This window comes from Alexandromys fortis, unplaced genomic scaffold (genome assembly GCF_014885135.2).
Source record: "Alexandromys fortis isolate MF-2015 unplaced genomic scaffold, M_Fortis_MF-2015_v1.1 scaffold_295, whole genome shotgun sequence".
In the NCBI taxonomy this organism is placed as follows: domain Eukaryota; kingdom Metazoa; phylum Chordata; class Mammalia; order Rodentia; family Cricetidae; genus Alexandromys; species Alexandromys fortis.
In genome coordinates this window covers 1056925-1073085 of record NW_026068169.1, presented here as the reverse complement: position 1 = coordinate 1073085, position 16161 = coordinate 1056925, and the positions used below count along the sequence as shown (strand labels likewise).

The 16161-nt window shown below is 40.7% G+C and overlaps 1 long non-coding RNA gene across 3 annotated transcripts in view; it reads right to left on the bottom strand.

Annotated features, from left to right (window-relative positions):
• Positions 1-16161, bottom strand: part of LOC126492166 (uncharacterized) — a 78186-nt gene that overhangs the window by 39332 nt on the left and 22693 nt on the right. The window contains exons 5-6 of one of the 3 annotated variants that reach the window (XR_007589533.1): positions 15922-16053; positions 13999-15745 (exon numbers count right to left, since the gene is read on the bottom strand). The exons of 1 other annotated variant lie outside the window; for it this stretch is intronic. This is a non-coding gene — a long non-coding RNA (uncharacterized lncRNA). Of the gene's footprint in view, positions 1-13998; positions 16054-16161 lie in introns of those variants that run through there. One more of the 3 variants, XR_007589531.1, reaches the window with a different exon arrangement.

Genomic DNA, 16161 nt, shown 5'->3' with positions numbered 1-16161 from the left:
GACAATGAGGACTACTGAGACCTCAAGAACAATGGCAATGGGTTTTTGATCCTATTGCATGTACTGGCTTTGTGGGATCCTAGACCTGGATGGAGGAGGGTGGTCCTTGGACTTCCCACAGGGCAGAGAACCCTGATTGCTCTTTGGGCTGACAAGGGAGGGGGAGTTTACTGGGGGAACGGGAGGGAAAGGGGAGGCGGCGGTGGGGAAGAGACAGAAATCTTTAATAAATAAAAAAATAAATATTTTGATAGAAAAAAAAAAACAAAAAAAAAAGAAAAAAAAGAAAGTGATTTAAAGAAGAAAGCTTGGAGCAGGGCGGTGGTGGCGCATGCCTTTAATCCCAGCACTCGGGAGGCGGAGGCAGGCAGATCTCTGGGAGTTCGAGGCCAGCCTGGTCTACAAGAGCTATGCCAGGACAGGCTCCAAAGCCACAGAGAAACCCTGTCTCGAAAAACTAAAAAAAAAAAAAAAAAAAAAGAAAGCTTGAGTGAGGGTAAAGCTTGACAATGTGTCCCTAATTTCCTCCCCACTCCAGAATTCCAAATGACCCAGGCATCTATACTAATCCAAACGTATCCCTACTTTGCTTTTCAGGAGACCCAATTTCCATATTCCTATTCTGATGCTGAGACCCTAGAGTGTACTCCACATCAGTCACCTCCATCCATACTCACAGACAATAACAACCAATTTTCCATATAGTATCTTGGGACAAACATAACAAGCTTTTTAATATTACATTTAAATTTATTTAGTGCATGCATGTATGCAGGAACCTGGTGTGTGTGTGTGTGTGTGTGTGTGTAGGACAAATTGCAAGAATCACTCTCCATGCGTGTCCTAGGGACCACATTCAGGTCCTCAGACTTGGTAGCAAGTGCCTTTATCCACTCAGCCACCTCGCCATTCCCAAACATGAAATTTTAAAATTGTACTAATTTGAATCAGTGTCAACGAAAAAACCCAAACAACAACATGCAGAATTAAATAAAGCATTTGAGTCTATACTCAGCTTAATTTATACCCTCAGTAATTTCTTTAAATAATAAAAAAGTCAAAATAAATAAACTGCATTTTCAGTATTGTATAGCAGTACGAGGGCCAGGGAGATGGCTGAATGCACTTGACTCCAGGCCTGAAAACCTGAATTTGATAGCTGGTATACATGTAGTTGAAGAGAAAACCAACTCCCAAAAGTTGTCCTTGGGCATCCACACACATGTATCATAACATACATGTGCATGCACATAAGTGTGCATGTACACACATAAATAAATGTATAAAAACTATACAACAAATAAGTATTACTTTTTAAATTTTATTCTTTTTGAAAATTCTGTATCACATATTTTGATAATAACCACTTCTACTCCCCTAACTCCTCCCAGATCCTCTCCATTTCCCTACCCATCCAACTTTATGTCCTCCTGCTTTAAAATGGGCCAAGCAGTATTTAAAAGAATACAATTTGTGTGTCCTACATCTTGTTCCAAAGGAAAACAGGAAATGAACTGAGTGTCACACTGAGCACAACTGAAGTAAAGGAGACCTCAAAGATGCTTCCACAGTGACACACTTCCTCCAAAAGGCCACACCCACTCCAACAAGGTGACACCTCCTAATAGTGCCACTCCCTATGAGTTTATGGGGACCAATTATATTTAAACCACCACACTAACCATAGAAGGGATGACTCAAAGGCAGCTACATCACTGAAAAGCCCACTCCAACATATGCGATGACTGAAGAAAGCTGCATCTGTGTATCGATTTATATATTGTTTTATAAGTTGTTTTCTATAAGCCTACCTAGAGCACAGAGGGGACAAAGTGAGTCATTCCAACTAGCTAAGTGACATATCTTCTGTGAGGAAATGTGATGCAAACCGTCATCCATCAAAGGAGATATATAAAACAAATCCTCTCTCTGACTCTACAGAGGAATGTAAACACACACACACTGGGGCAGAGGAGGGGGATGAAGAATGGTTTAGCAGTTAAGAGCATTTGTTGTTCTTATAGCGGATCGAGTTTGGTTCCCAGTACTCATAGGATAGATATAATTCCAGTTCTAAGGGATCCACCTTCTTCTCCTGACATCCACCACACGAGGCATGTACACGGTGCACACATACAGACACGGAGGTCAAAACCCATACATAGAAAATAAATCAATCTGAAAAAAGAACAGGAAGGAGTGACAGCAAAACAGCAGACCTCTAAGTTTTTGTTCACCAGAAAAACTGTTTAAAGCAACTCTGTGGGATCTCTAGAAAACAATGTATGTATGTTATGCAGCAATCGAGCAATGAAGAAAAAGGAGTCTTCAAACAGAGAGAAAGTTTTGTATGCCTTTCAACTCAGTCTTGCCCATTTCGCCCCAGGAATGCCAGCAGGCATAACATTGAGCAATGGCAGCCTGGTTTCCAGTACTGATCATCAGAGAAGCAGCAGTAGAGAGACCTTCCCTAATTCGAAAAGTCACTCCATGTATATGTCATGCTATTGGAATACTAGCACTTAGGAGGTTCAGGAAAGAGGACAGCCACCTTGTCTAAAAAATAAAGAAAAACTAAACAAGAAAATCAATGTGTTAAAATTCAAAATTTGTATAGGTAAAAGGGGACAAAAAGAAAAGCAATTCTGAGTATGCTAAGTGGCTGAGCCTTGAAAGCATTGTGTTGAGGGGAAATACCATCTGATTCCATAGACAAGAGGGAGGGGTGTGCAGTGGTCATCTGCACACAGTCAGAAAGTACAAGGGCGGCTGCCAGAGATTGGGGAACTATCAACTTAGGGTATACATTTTCAGTTGGGAGATGGACTGGATGGCTACAACAGCTGCAATGCACATATCAAAGTGGCTAAAATGGCAAAAGTTTTACTTATGTATGCCTTATCATAGTAATAAAAAGAAGTAACAAGGGGGCTGGAGAGATGGCTCAGCGGTTAAGAGCATTGCCTGCTCTTCCAAAGGTCCTGAGTTCAATTCCCAGCAACCACATGGTGGCTCACAGCCATCTGTAATGAGGTCTGGTGCCCTCCTTTGGACTACAGGCATACATGCAGACAGAATATTGTATACATAATAAATAAATGTTAAAAAAAACTTTAAAGTCTTTTTTTAAAAAAAAGAAGAAGTAACAATATCTACATAAAATTCCATAAGATCGGCAAGGGATTTTCCAAAAATCTAAATCTACTGTGGGTACTGTGATGTTCCATGTTCTTTGGGACTCCTACACTGTGAAGTAGTATTTAATGTTATTTATCCAATCAGAATATCAGGGTCTCTGTACATTGTGTTGCCCTTGGAGTCTTAGCTTTATTAAGTGTTCAGTAACTTTTATTGGATTATAGACTGTTTTTATAATTTCTAATTGTTGTGAAAATAGATTAAGCTGGGTATAGTGACACATACCTTTAATTCAGCATTTGGGAGGCAGAGGCAGAGGCAAATGGCTCTCCATGACTTCGAAGCTAGCCCTGTTTACACAGCAATTTTCAGGCCAAGCAAGACTACATACATTCCCTGGATTCTGTCCCCCAAGACTACTTCCCAAGGCCTATCCCATCCCAGTTTGTCACTGGCCCCACTGCAGCCCTTACCCCAACCCAGCGGTCTTCTGCCACTCAGGGGTAGGCCACACCAGTCAGAACAGAACTGGTGAGTGACCCGGCAAAACTACCCTATTCCCTAGATCCCAAGGCCTTTCCCACAGTCTACTTCATCCCCTCCCCCCCAACGCTGCCCTCCCCTGCTGGTCTCTGCCCTCAACCCCAAGGGAACATCTGCTACTCAAGTGCAAGTTGTACCAGTCAGAACAGGTATAAACCACACCAACTTGATCAGGCCACAGCTGTTAGGTGTAGGCTACACTAATCAGGAGAACAGACTCCCTGTGCCAAAGGACAAACTAAGCACAAGAGGGACAACAGACAACTTGGACAGAGACTCCCAACTAGACCAGAATCAGGCTGGACACCAGAAATCCAGTCCACAAAGATGAGAAAACCAAAGAGGAAACAGAAGCCAAGGAAAAAAAAACACCCACCCAACAAAGGCAAACTCAGAAATCAGTGTAAAATACAATCAACAACAGCCAGGGCAAAATGGCATCACCAGAGTCCAGTTATCCTACAACAGCAAAACCTGAACATTCCAATGCAGCTGAAACACAACTTATGACTTTCTTAAAGAGGAAATGAAAGACTCCCTTAAAGAAATCGAGGAAAAGACAAAAAATTAAGAGGATATCAACAAAGCCCTTAAAGAATGCCAAAAAGCTAAGAACAAACCAAACACACAGGTGAAGGAAACTATTCATGACATGAAAATTGAAAAAGAAAAAATAAATAAAACACAAACTGAAGGAATTCAGGAAATGAAAAATCTGGGTAAGTGAACAGGAAGGGATGGAAGAGAGAATCTTAGGTGTTGAAGATACAATAGAAGAAACAGATTCATCAAAGAAAATATTAAATCCGAAAAACTCCAAACACAAAACATCCAGAAAATCTGGAATACCATGAAAAGACCAAACCTAAGAATAATAGGAACAGAAAGAGAAGAATCTCAGCACAAAAACGCCGAAAATATACAAAAAAAATCACAGAAGAAGAAGAAAATTTTCCTAACTTTAAAGAATGGTACAAAAAGCTTACAGAACACCAGATAGATTGTGCTGGAGGCCCATATCCAGACAGGTCCATTGACCTGGGATAGATGGATGAAGTCAGTGCAACAAAGAAACTGTGACTACCTGTTTTAAACAAGTGGCCCTGGATAGCTTGGCTTATATTTATTTGTACAATTTCAATGCTTTGCAGGAACAGTTTTACAATCAGATTTGTTCCTTTAAGTTTCTAAAAATGGCTAAAATAATTTCCAGTTTGTATCTCTGTTTTTTTCTCCTCCTGTCTTCCAACTTTCCCACCTGTAACCATTACCTATTTGATCCATAGCTGTAATGGAGACATACCAGGTTTTTCCATTTATCCAAAGGCAACATGGAAATTTACTCTTAGAAGTTGGCACTGTTAATCCCTTGTTCTCATGTTCATCTCTCTTAAGTTCTAGGGGGCACTGGTACAGCTATGAGAGAGCTGTGTGTTTCTATGATTCTACTTCATTCCCTGCCTCTAGACTGTTCCCATTAACTTCTGATATCATCTATTTAGTAGCATTTCTCCAAGACTCTTGTGGTTAAAATCTTTTTATCCAAAACAGTTATGCAAATATGCAATGAACCTTTGTGACTCTTCCAGTTAGTCACAGGCTATGTTGGAAAGGCAACATCCCGTTCTTGAGAAGCCTGAATTCATGGTCACACCTGACACATCAAAGGCTTTAGGGGCTGAATCAGGACCACTCTTTATTTTTAACAGCCTTCCCTCTGGCGCGCCCGGAGGAGAGTCTTCAGGGGATAGTGTTCCTTTTGCAATAGCTATTTCATCTGTAATTCTGAGAAACTGAAATTAGAGGCAGCCAGCAATATGACTTTGATAGCAAAAGGAGAGCACATAGCAATATGCTCCTGGGGTCATTAACAGAATTATGCAGTGAACGGTCCATAGGCTTTGCCAATTAGGTCAGGGTGACTCCAGGGTCTTGCCATAAAGAGAGCTTGTTCATGTTGTTCTCAGGCTTTGTTCCTTGACGAAGTCACATTGGATCAGAAAAGAAAATTCCAGAGTAAATTAATCAAAACACTAAAGATTCAAAACAAAGAAAGAATATGAAAAGCTGCAAGGAAAGAAGGCTTAGTAACATATAAAGACAGACATATTAGACTTACACCTGACTTCTCAACAGAGACTCTGAAAGCCAGAAGGTCATGGACTGATCTCTTGCAGACTCCAAGAGACCACAGATACCAGCCCAGACTACTATACCCAGCAAAACTGTCAGTCATCAGAGATGGAGGAAAAAAAGATATTTCATGACAAAGTCTGTAGTTGGAATTTTCTTTGGGCTGCCAATCAACTCCCAAATGAAGACATAGACTCAATTTATTATTAATTAAGCTTGGTTGGCCTTAGCTAGGGCTTGCCACACTACCTCTTTTAACTTAACCTGTTTCTCTTCATCTATGTTTTGTCTCTGGACTTTTTACCTTTCTTTCATCCTGTATGTCCTACTTTCCTGCTTCATTCTTGTCTGGCTGGCTGGACCTTGGAATCTCCCCGATGTCTTTTTTTTTCTTTTTCTTTCCCTGAGTCTCAAATTCTTTCTCCTACTTACTCTCTCTGCCCAGAAATCCTGTCAATACCTCCTCCTCTATTGGTATTGGCCATTCAGCTTTTTTATTAGACCTATCAGGTGCCTTAGGCAGGCAAGGAAAGAAATAAAGAAATTAAAGACTTCTAAATTTAAATTAACAAAACTGAAGGCACAGAGTACCCAAACCTATGGACACTATGAAAGCAGTGCTAAGAGGAATGCTCATAGCACTAAATGCATAGATAAAGAAAGTGGAGAATGGTGCTGGTATAATTGGATATCAACATGTAGAAGAATGAAAATAGACCCATATCTATCACCATGCACAAAACTCAAGTCCAAATGGATCAAAGACCTCAACATAAAGCCAGCCACACTGAACCTCATAGATGAGAAAGTGGGAAGTGCACTTGAACGCATTGGCACAGGAGACCACTTCATAAATATAACCCCAGCAGCACAGACATTGAGAGAAACAATTAATAAATGGGACCTCCCGAAACTAAAAAGCTTCTGTAAAGCAAAGGACACAGTCAACAAAACAAAGTGACAGCCTACAGAATGGGAAAAGATCTTCACCAACCCCACATCAGACAGAGGTCTGAGCTCCAAAATATATAAAGAACTTAAGAAATTGGTCATCAAAAGAACACATAATCCAATAAAAATGGGGTACAGACCTAAACAGAGAACTCCCAACAGAGGAATCTAAAATGGCTGAAAGACACTTAAGGAAAAGTTCAACATCCTTAATCATCAGAAAGATGCAAATCAAAACAACTCTGGGATTCCATCTTACACCTGTAAGAATGGCCAAGATCAAAAACACTGATGTCAACTTATGCTGGAGAGGTTGTGGGGAAAAGGGAACACTTCTGCATTGCTGGTGGGAATGCAAACTGGTACAACCCCTTTGGATGTCAGTGTGGTGATTTCTTAGAAAACAACCTTCCTCAAGACCCAGTAATACCACTTTGGGGTATATACCCAAAGGATGCTCAATCATACCTCAAGGACATGTGCTCAACTATGTTCATAGCAGCATTGTTTGTCATAGCCAGAAACTGAAAACAACCTAAATGACCCTCAACCGAAGAATGGATAAGGAAAATGTGGTACATTTACACAATGGAGCATTACACAGCAGAAAAAAAAATGACATCTTGAAATTTGTGGGTAAACGGATTGATCTAGAAAACATCATATTGAGTGAGGTATCCCAGATCCAGAAAGATAAGTATCATATGTACTCACTCATAAGTGGCTTTTAGACATTACACAAAGGAAAACCAGCTTACAATTCACAATCCCAGAGAACCTAGACAATAATGAGGACCTTAAGAGAGACATACATTGATCTAAGTACATGGGAAGTAGAAAAAGACAAGATCTCCTGAGTAAATTAGGTGCATGGGGACCTTGGGGGAGGGTAAGAGGATAGGAAGGGAGGGTAGTGGAGAAAAATATATAGCTCAATAAAAACAATTCAAAAAAAGTGAAGAACTCTCAAACTAGTGACTTAATAGCACACCTGAAAGCTCTAGAACAAAAAGAAGCAGACTCACCCAGGAGGAGATGACAGGAAACAATCAAATTGAGGGATGAAATTAATAAAATAGAAACAAAGAAAACAATACAAAGAATCAATGAAACAAAGAGCTGGTTCTTTGAGAAAAATCAACAAGATAAACAAACCCTTATTCAAACTAATCAAAAGGCAGAGAGAGAATGTCCAAATTAACAAAATCAGAAATAAAAAGGGGACATAACAGAAGACACAGAGGAAATCCAGAGAACCAGTAAGGCATATTACAAAATTACCTGTACTCCACAAAATTGGAAAATGTAAAAGAAATGGATAATTTTCTGGATAGGTACGACATACAAAAAATTAAATCCAGACCAGGTGAACAATTTAAATAGACCTATTATTACCTGCAAGGAATCAGAAGCAGTCATCAAAAGCCTCCCAATGAAAAAAAGCCCAGCGCCTGCATGGTTCAGTGCAGAATTCTACCAAAACTTCTAAGAAGAGCTAATATCTATACTCCTCAAATTGTTCCACATAATAGAAACAAAAGAAACATTGCCGAATACTTTTTATGGTGCTACAGTTTCCCTGATACAAAAACGACACAAAGACTTAACCAAGAAAGAGAATTACAGAACAATCTTACTCATGAACATAGATACTCACTCATGAACAAAAATACTCAATAAAATACTGGGAAACCGAATCCAAGAGCACATCAAAAAAATTATCCACCATGATCAAGTTGGCTTTATCTCAGAGATGCAGGGATGGTTCAACACACACACACACAAAATCTATCAATGTGATACACCATATAAATAAACTGATAGAACAAAACCATATGATCATCTCATTAGATGCTGAAAAAGTATTCAACAAAATCCAACACCCCTTCATGATAAAGGTCTTGGCGAAATCAGGGATACAATGAATATATCTAAACATAATAAAAGCAATACATGGCAAGCTGACAGCCAACATCAAATTAAATGGAGAGAAACTCAAAGTGATTCCACTAAAATCAGGAACAAGACAAGGCTGTACACTCTCTCCATATCTCTTCAACATAGTGCTTGAAGTTCTAGCTTAAGCAGTAAGATCGAGGGGATACAAATTGGAAAGGAAGAAGTTAAACTATCGCTACTTGAAGATGATATGATAGTATACATAAGTGAGCCCAAAAAGTCTACCAGGGAATTCCTGCAGCTGATAAATATCTTTAATAATGTGGCAAGATACAAGATCAATAAAAAAGTAGCCCTCTAATATGCAAATGATAAAAAGCTCAGAAATAAATCAGAGAAATATTATCCTTCACAATATCCAAAAATAACGTAAAATATCTTGTGGTAACACTAACCAAAGAAGTGAAAGACCTGTACGACAAGAATTTTAAGTCTTTGAAGAAAGAAACTGAAGATACCAGAAAATGGAAAGATTTCCTATGCTGTTAGATATGTAGGATTAACAAATTAAAAATGACAATCCTACCAAAAGCAACTTATAGATTCAATGCAATCCCCATCAAAATCCCAACACAATTCTTCACAGACCTTGAAAGAACAACAATCAACTTCATATGGAAAAGCAAAAAGCCCAGGATAGCCAAAACAATCCTGTATAATAAAGGAACTTCCAGAGGCATCACCACCCCTGACTCTATTATAGAGCTGCAGTAATGAAAATAGCCTGGTATTAGCAAAAACAAAACAAAACCCAGAGAGGTTGACCAATGGAATCGAATTGAAGGCCCAGATATTAATCCACACACCTGTCAGATATTTATCTTACACATGTCAGAATAGCTAGGTATTTCTTACTTGGTAATTGTTCTTATTGTATATAGTTTTACTATTTTAAAGTTAAAGCCATTCTTTTTTATTTAGACAAAAGGGGGAAATGTTGCTGATTTGTGTGTGTTGCTGTTGCTCTGAGTCAATGGAGTTAGACCTTGGTTCAAAGGGAGGAGTCCACACTAAGCTGGCTGGAATGGACCATAGAGTTTTCTGGCCAGCTGAGAGGAAGCTAGAAGGACACACAAAGGAGGAAGAAGGAGGGGCCAGTGGAGATGTGAGGGCCTTTTTGAGTGGGGAAGGTGGCGAAGAGAGCAGAAGATTCTTTCTCTGTTTTCCAATAATTTCTCAAGTTTATTTGCATAATATTTAACATCCTAGTTTTATTTTTTCATAAAGCAATAAAAGATGTCACAACAACAGTTTATGCTGGAGAGAATGTGGAGCAAGGGGAACACTCCCCCAATGCTGGTGAGAGTGCAAACTTGCACAGCCACTTTGGAAATCAATATGGTGGTTTCTCAGAAAATTTGGAATTCATCTACCTCAAAATCCAACTATACCACTCCAAAGGACACTCCATCATATCAGAAGAACACTTGCTTCACTATGTTCACAGCAGCTTTACTTGCAATAACCAGAACCTGGAAACAACCTAGATATTCCTCAATCAAGGAATGGATAAAGAAAATCTGGAACGTTTACACAATGCAGTATTACTCAGTGTGATATCAGGAATTTTACAGGCAAATGGATGGAACTAAGAAAGATAATCCTGAGTGAGGTAACCCAGAGCCAGAAAGATAAACATGTAACTAGATACTAGATGTAAAGCAAAAGATAACCATGTTACAACCCACACACCCAGAGAAGCTACATAACAAGGAAGGCTCAGCAGGGGGGATGCATAAATCTCACTGTGAAAGAGAAACAGAATGGACATTGACAGTGGAGGAGGTGAGGGGCCTGTAAGGAGGTAATGGGGATGGAAACAAAGATCAAGTGTGGGGAAGATGGAGAGATCGAGTATCGAGTACTGGTAAAAACTGGAATCTGGGGGCATCTGTGGGACGAGCTAGAAACCTAGAGCAATGGAAATCCCAGGAATCTATGAGGGTGACACTAGCTAAGACTCCTAGCAATGGGGGATATGGAGCCTGAACTGGCCATCTCCTCTAACCAGCCAAGACTTCTAATGGAGGGATTGGGACACAAACCCAGTTACAAACCCTTTCGTCCTACAATTTGTCCTGTCTACAAGATGTGCTGGAGTAAAGATAGCACAGAAATTGTTGAAGTGACCAACTACTGACTGGCACAGCTGGAGATCCATACCCTGAGAAGGAGCCCATCCCCAAGGACCAGGACCCAGAGGTAGTATACCCAGAGACCTAGGATAGAACCAAACATGAATGCTAAAACTTTCAAATGATTCCTAATGCTATTCTGCTATACTCATAGACTGGTACCTAGCCCAACTGTCATCAGTGAGGCTTCAGCCAGCAACTGATGGGAGCAGATGCAGAGACCCACAGCCAAACAATAGGCAGACCTGGGAATCCTGTGGAGGATATGGAGGAAGGATTGTAGGATCCAGTGGTTTCAAGGGCATCACAACAAAACCCAGAGAATCAACTAACCTGGGCTTATAGAGGCTAAACCGAAAACCAGGAAGCCTGTAAGGGATTGACCTGGGCTCTCTGTACATATGTTACACTTATGTAACTTGTTGTTCATGTGGGACTCCTAACAGTGAAAGCAACGAGCTGTCTGTGACTGTGCTGTCTGCTTTGGGGACCCATTCCTCCTACTGGATTGTCTCATCCAGCCTTAAGAAGAGGTGCCTAGTCTCACCGCAACGTGATATACCATGGCGAGCTGATATCCATGGGAGGTCCGCCTGTACCTAAAGAGAAACAGTGGAGAAGGAGTGGATAGTGTGGGAGTGGGCATAGTGGGGAGAGGGGTGGGGGTGGGGTAAACTAAGAAGGGGGAGGGAGGGGAAGTTGGGTTGGGATCTAAAAAAATGAACAAACAAAAAAGACTACATAAGGAGAACTTGTCTCAAAAAGTAACAACAAAAAGAAAAGAAAGAGAAGAGAAAAGTTAAGGTTTCATGGCTCGGGAGATAGTTGATAGATAAAGTGCTTTGCCCAAGGATCCCAAGGACTCAAGTAAAAGCAAAACAGTCCCAGTGGCTGCCTCTATTGTCAGCACTTGGGAGGCATAGATGGGATTCCCAGGGCAAGTCAGAGCAGCTAGCTTGCTGAACTGTAGTTTCAATTCTCAGGTTCTGCCTCAGTAAACAGAGAGCAAGAGCAATTGAGGAAGATAGCCAACGTGAACTTCAGGCCTCCGCGTTCATGAGCAAACGGGGGAAAGCACTTGTACACGTGTGCATATGTTGCACAAATCTTCCTGGAATAAGCACTCCGACACCAATGAGAGTGGATGAGAGGAGGTGCATCAGTGGACCAAAGCCAAGATACCTTCTGAAAGGCTTTGATACTTGGGTCCGATTTCTATTCTCATTTTCTACTCTAAAATGACCAGGTGGGGCAGCAGGCAAGCAGTTTACAGAGGCATATGTTAATGGCAACAGCCCATTGTTTCGGCTCTATCTCCCGGTCATTCTGTTCCAGAGAGCAACTGGAGTCAGGCTTCTTAAGTAGACAGCACAAGCAGTGCTTTAAGTAAATCATGAAATAAACCAATAAATCAGTATCTAATAATTGTTCTTTTCTAGCTTTTTATACTTCACATGCACACACATATGAACATACATACACACCAAACATGCAAAAACAATAAAATACCCAAGGTTTTCAAGTACACAAACTAATGACTCCTGTGTTCCTATGGAGGAAGCTCCGTTTTCCTTTTATTTTTGAGATGATAATTATATCATTTCTCCCTCCCTTTCCCCCCCCTCCAAACCCTACCAAATACCCCCTTCCTTGCTCTTTCAAATCCATGGCTTCTTTTTTCATTAATTGTTGTCGCATGCAGATATGTAACATATTTGGAGACCATTACTGACAACCAAAACTGATCGAAAGGCAGAGAACAGAGACTGTGTGGCGGCCAGTCCCATCTGATACACATCTACAGCACAATTTGTGTGTCTAAATCCTGCACAAAAACAAAGAACATCTAACAATGGCTAAGTTCAGCAAAATTAGGAGTGACTTAGAGTACTGAATTCTGCACTAGCTTTACCCAGCAAGTCATAGAAACTGCTGGGACTCAATTCTTATTCTCTACTAAAAAATCATAATCGTGAAAAGTTCTATAATTGAGCAAGAACATTTCATCTTGCTAAAAGAGAAAAAGGAACCAATGCTGGAGTCATACCTTACAAACACAGTATTCGGGGGGCTCTTACCTGATGGTCAAACTTCATAACACTCAGAAACTTCCTAGGTATGCAGAAGCCTTTCTGAGCAGTATCTGTGCACTGGAAGGCCTCAGGCCTTGATTAAGCATCAGCAATTTGTAATAGAAAAACTGGGAACTGTGGTGAGCCTTAACCAGAAGGGCAAGCTTATGAATGGCCAGAAAATCCATAAAGTAAGCAATTGAAGAGATACTATGAGTCATACTAGTTCAAGCCTCATGTGTTTCTTGGGGGCATCTTAACTTGTACTATCTACTTTTTGTTATTATTAGAACACTCTCTTTGAAAAGAATAGTGGGTATAATGTAAGCACGATAAATAAGCTATAAATAGGTCAGGCTTTAAGCCAGGATGCCCATTCCTTTGTGGCGAGCAGTAAGTTTCTACTGTTTGCTGAGTAAAGCTAGTGCAGAATCCAGCACTCTGTAAATCACTCCCAGTTTTGCTGGATGCGGCCTTTGCTAGGCGCTTTTTAGCCTTGTGCTGACTGTATCCTAAGCTTTTCTTCTTAGCAATTATCATATACACGTATATAATTTTTATGTACTGCTTTTCTTCTCTATGAAGCCATTAATTTCAAGGGCACAGAGATCATCATAGACATTTCTTTGGCATGTTCGACAAGAATAAACGTGAAAGTTGGTAAAACAGTCAGGAAGTTTCTTACCCAGGCTTGGATGATGGGCTCATTTATTGAGATAGGTGACATGGCTGCCTAAACATGAGCGGAATCAGGACAACAACAGACATGCCAAAGTGGAATGGGAAGAAGATCATGCATCCCCAGCTCTATGCAAAGATCTACAGACAACTAATGAATGCTGAGAACAGGAGAAATAGTCTTCCCCAGGGAAGAGCCCACCAATTAGTTATCCAGTACCAACTAATCATCCCTGAAAACATAGCTTCAAGTAAAATTATATGGGCTCATCAGGTTGTATTTATATATTTAGGCATATATAAATGTGTGTGTGTGTGTGAAAAAAGAGAGAGAGAGAGAGAGAGAGAGAGAGAGAGAGAGAGAGAGAGAGAGAGAGAGAGATCAGAGGTTCATGGGAGGGACTGGAGGAAGGGAAGGCAGAAATGATGCAATTATAATTTCAAAAAATATTGTAAAAAGTCAGTCCTGTCTATATGGGATATAGCAATAGATTAGTGAGCATTTAAGAACTTAGAAATGGGTTCTCAAGAATCATAGAAAATAGGGGTAGGAACACATGTATTAGGGACTCAAGATAGAATTCTAAGCCTGGTACTTTTAAGGCAGTGTCTGATTAAGAAAACCCTGTGACCTCTGCTAAGTCTCAGATAGCTAACCACTGTCACAAACATTTTATATTCTCTTTTCATAGACATTATTTTAACAGACATGTGTTGAATGCTTACTATGATTTAGATGGCTAAGGATACAAAAAAGGACAAATAACCCAAGAGTCCGGTTCTCGAAGAGCTCAAAGTTTCTTAAGAGGACAGGCACGGGTTTGATGGGACAAAGACTGTAAGGACCAGAGGTGATAGACGGCTGCAAGGATCGAGTGTTTTCCAGACATAGCAGGGTAACTGAACTCACATAACTGTGTTTACATACGAACTCAAAGCAGCTGCGACAGCATGCAGAAGGCTTGCATGAGCTCAAGACAGACAACATAGAGAGGGGGATGGCACAAAGTCCCACCCCTAGCTGAGGGGATAATTAAACTGTCCATTTTCTTTTTATTTAGTTAGTTAATTTTTTTCATTTATTTAACAAACTGACCACAGTTTCCTCCCCCCTCTTCTCCTCCTGCCCTCCCTTCCAGTCTCCCATCTAACCCCTTCCCATCCACCTCTTCGTCTCCATTCAGTAAAGGGCAGGCCGTCCATGGTATGGCCTCGGGTGGGTTAACCAGGTTTCACTGTAAGGCAACAAACAGATCTGAGAGTACAGGAGTAGCGAAGTTTAGACTTGACGTTTTTAAAGAGAATACACAAAGATGGGTGGTTATGGGGGATGATCTGGGGCGGGGCACTGGGAGAGGGCAGTGAATGTAAACAAAATATATCTGTGAAATCCTGAAAGAACTAATATAAAGAAGAAATAATAAAAGGACAATAAAATAACAGCAGCAGCAGGTACACAGACGGAACCCAGGAGGCACAGAGGAGACACAGCCTGTATGACATGGAAACAAGAATAGTCTCTTAGATAGACGGCATCGGAACTGAGCATTAGAGTATTTCATAAGCTAAACCAAATGACAACGACTGTTTAAAAGAGGAAGAAACTGTTAAACACTTACAGTAGAAAAAGAAGTATAGGTGGACTCAGGACAACAGGTAAGATTAAAGAAACTCCAAAAAATTCACAAAGGTTGTTTTCTGACCACTAGAGAAGACATCTATAGCAGATTGCATGTTCAGATTTCTGACCTAGAAAGGTACCAACAGGTGGTAGGGAGGGAAGAGATGATGAAGGCTAAACTATGGCAAGGACAATGCAAGTTCTGCAATGATTAAGTCCTGTATGTCTCATCCAGGCAGTTGGAGAGCAGGTACCAAGTTCTTAGCAACTGTTCACTTGTAATGACATGCAGAAGAACTAAGGGCCCAGATCACCCACCAAATCACCCACCAGAAAATGAATTAGCAGGCAATCATGAACTCTTTTTTTCCAGGGAACTCATGACTCCCGAATCATATCACTTTGATTGTATTGCTGTAACATACTCTACCTGGATTGCCTACTTCCTTCTTCGCTATCTGGTACATTCATGCTTTAAACACCATTTGAAATATCATGGGTCCTCTGCTGTGTTTCTGGAAGTACAGTAAGTGCTTTGAAACATTTTCTTGTATTCATATGGTTTCCCCTGCTAGTTCAATATGGGATGGAGAAAGAAAACATGCTTCTGCCAAGGAAGCAGGGAGGCTAACTGTAGATCTTCATCTCTCCTTCCATTTCTGCAAGTTCAATCCCCCAGCCTCATCCTCACCTCCGCAGGGGGGAAAAAACTGTGGCAGTTGTCCCCCATCTCGTTTCTGGTGAATTTCACAGATCTTCTACTTCAAACCTCTTTCCTCCAAGTCATTGCTCTGTTCCAGTCTCCAAATCCAGCAGGCACTCCCTGTAAAGGCACAGGCAACACTGGCCAGGGAAACAGGCTAACCTGTTCCTCAGCTCCTCCAAATCCAAGCCCCCAGTCTTAGGCCCAGTTCCCCACAAGAACACTGCT